Here is a 3,662-nt window from a genome sequence, read left to right on the forward strand (position 1 = left end):
AGTACTATTAGTAAAATAAATATTATCCACTAACGCAGGATGCTGTAGCCTTTGGGTGAAGAAGGGTACGCATTTCTAAGAAACAACAGGAATCAACTGTTATTCTTTGACCACAAGGTTAAAGCCCAAAGCATATGACAAGTGGAACGTGTACTGATGGTGGTTCTGATCTGTATGATGGGGATGCACTTAAAATGCTGGTTAGAAAGTGAAGATACCAAGTAAGAAGGACCCATTGTGGCAATTTCCTGCAACCACAAACTTCGTGCAGTTTGGGTGAAGGTTCTCGACAATCATTTTCCAATCCCACTGGCCCGAATCCATATGTCTTCAACCCTAGATTATAATATTTTCTTTAAAATATTCTCCTGTCTCCAGACATTGTCCATCAAACCTAAAACTTGCTCATCAATTTGCAAATTAATGTTCAGAAAGCACTGTTTCAGTAGTGTCCCCCTTGAGTTTCAAAACCATCGATTTCTCCACTGCCTATAAACAAAGTGCAAGTTCTTTAACCTTCACTCAAAAATCCCCGTATTACCCCCAATTTTCATATCTGAATCTAGCCTTTACTTACTATCCTTTTAAAACCATATTACAGCTAGCATATACTCTAGACATCTCGCCATTACAGTCCATCAGATACGATACTGCACACAGCCTTATGCATCCAGTCTTTTACATTCTGTGTCTGATACATTCCTTGAGTTGGATGATGCATCTAGTAAATATTTGAATTTACATGAAATTCTCAACAGAGTGATTTGTATTAAGTACTTTTTGACACAATGATAGGACAATTTGTCAATGTTCAAACTCAGGTTGGGAGGCCCCTGTTCCAGAGATTATAACCAGCTCAGACAAAAATTAGTCACCTCGTACCCTTCCCTCTTTCCCATCTTCAAAGCCCCTGGTAATCATTTTTCTTAAATAGATTTGTATATCTGGTTTCTCTTTTTCTGTATATCCTCCTTCGGCTGGTTAATTGTGAGGATGTTCTAAGTGGTCTCCCTCCTTCCAAATTGGTCTGTCCTCTGCCTTGCTCAGTGCTTCCAGGCTGGTTGTACCCAAGCTCTACTCCATGAATATTCTGCAATGGTTTCTTATCCCATGAAGCACCAAATCCAAACTCTTTCACAAGACACTCAAAGTTCATAGGCTGTGATCTTCACCCTCCTCCACCTCTTACATTCTCTCTCTACTGCATGTAGTAATTGCAGGTGTGCAATATTATATCATTTCTGAGCACTGATCTTTGCTCATTATGGCAGTCAGACCCCAGGGTACTGCCAATAATTCCCAAACTCTGGTGGGCATGCTTTTGTATAACTCCTGTCCCTGGATTTTGGTTGGAAACTGTCATTTGTTTCTAATCAATAAAATTTGGCAAAAGTGGGGCTATCACTCCTGTGATCAAGTTACATTATATAGTAAAGGTTAAGGGATTTTGCAGATGTAGTTAAAGTCTCATATAAGTTGATTCTGAGTTAATAAAAAGGGAGACTGTCTCAGGTGGGCCTGGCTTAATCAGATGAAAGCCCTTAAAAGTGAGTGGCTACCTTTATGGCTTTGTAGAGGTGAACATCCACGTTTGAAATGCCCATGGAGAAGGGAGCTTAAGGAAGCTTTCAGACCCCTGGCTCCATCCAGTGACAAATCAGGACATCAGCCAACCAGCCACAAGAATATTAATTCTGCCAACAAACTGAATGAGCTTGGAAACCAGTTCTTCCCCAGTCATGCCTCCAGATGAGAATGCAGACCAGGACAACACCTTGACTGCAGCGACATGAGACCCTGGGTAGACGGACTCAGCTAGGCATGCCCAGACTCCTGCCATGGGGATGCTGTAAGATAACAAATGTGTGCTGTTTCAAACCACCTAACAGGTTGTGCTCTGTGATGCAGCAATAGATAACAATAAATCATACAATTATTTTTGCCTGCAACATGTTTTCACCCTACTCTCTACTCAGGTCTGCATCTCACTAAAATAATCCTTTGAGAATCAACCTAAATATCACCTCTTCTGTGAATCATTTTCTCACTTACTAGCATGGGTTAATTACACCTGCTCTGTGCTTTCAGTGTTTTCTACAAATCCTTATTGATACTCAACATGCTAAACTAGAATTTGATTTTACACATGTGTTTCTTACAGTTAAAAAATGATTTCCTTGAGAGGAGACTTCATGTCTAAGCAAACACTCAGCGTATGCATTTGAATATATTTAAATAATATAAATATTTAACACAATATTTAAATAATAATTAATATTACATTAGATGCTCTAATGTCATTTGGTATTATGAGCACAATTTTGTGGATTCTTATGGTACTTGAACTATCTATTAAATATCTCAGAATACTTTGCTTTAAAAAAGAGAGGGAAGTAGAATTCTTAGAAAAGGAGAGAACAGAAATTGGGAAAATTCAGGGAGAAGAGAAAAAATTTCATCTTAAAGGATAATTTTTTAAAAATAAATTGATGCATTTTATTAGACCCAAGAAATATTTGTTTATTTATTTATTTATCCAACTACATTTGTGTTTTTTATTCAGTTATTTTAAACTGAAGTACAGTCAGTTACATGTCAATTTCTGGTGCACAGCACAATGTCCCAGTCACGAATAACTTTTTAAAAATGATAGTTGGACATGAATATATTAGTTTCAAGCAGTGACTTGATCTCGATCAGAATGAGTTCTAAATTTTACTGTTACTCTGAAATGAAATAAGATGAGATGAATTAAAATGAGAAGAAGAAAACGGTTACCATTTCTGGAGTTCCGACACAGTATACCTGATGGTGATTTCATGGTGTCTGATGGATGACATGTGAGATGAAGCTTCAAAACCCACAAAACAGGGGTTAGACTAACGGTAGGTAACGAACACTAAAAGCGTAAACTAAGTGCGAGGAGTCTGATGCACACACGCCGTGAGGAGTGGCGTGGCTGGGTTTACACGGATCCATCGCACTCATGGAGGGAGGGCAGGCATTTGTCCTCTTCCTGGTGACAAGGCTTTCAGAGATGGTGCCGTGCACCAATGACCCATGGAAGGTACTGTCTCATAACCCACAGTTCCCTTCTATCAGAGGAAGACGTGTGAAACGTCTGGAACTAGCAGAACATTGGCGGATTATCCACCAGGGTGATGTCATATGGTCCACGAGATGATTTATCTTCAGATGAAGGATTTAATTGTTTTAATAGAAAGAGAATGCTGATCAGCTTCAGCAATGCCATGTGCAAGGGCTTCTCGCTACATCTTATCTCAGCTTATAGAAACTCACTTCCACATAGACATTTTGATAGTCGTGAAACAATAAATCAGGTAAGATATCAATAACATGTATTTTCCAGAGTGGTGATTGTTTACCCGCAATTGTACAGCTAGTAAGTCACAAAGCAGAACACAGCTTTCTGCAGTGGGTTCTGAGATCTTCTGCATTGGAACTGACCATGTGCCAATCAGCCAGTGCATCACCTTAACTCTAACCCTAACCCTTCATGTGAGGTGAGGAACCATCTTCTGCTATTTCTGTACAGCTGACAATTCTCTGAAACAAAGGCCACAGAATTTGGAGTGAAAATATCAGCCTATTTGTTATCCTTTAATGTCCAGGAAAATGTCTTCTAAAAAGATTTAAGCAAA

Source organism: Vicugna pacos, unplaced genomic scaffold, assembly GCF_048564905.1.
Source record: "Vicugna pacos unplaced genomic scaffold, VicPac4 scaffold_20, whole genome shotgun sequence".
In the NCBI taxonomy this organism is placed as follows: Eukaryota; Metazoa; Chordata; class Mammalia; order Artiodactyla; family Camelidae; genus Vicugna; species Vicugna pacos.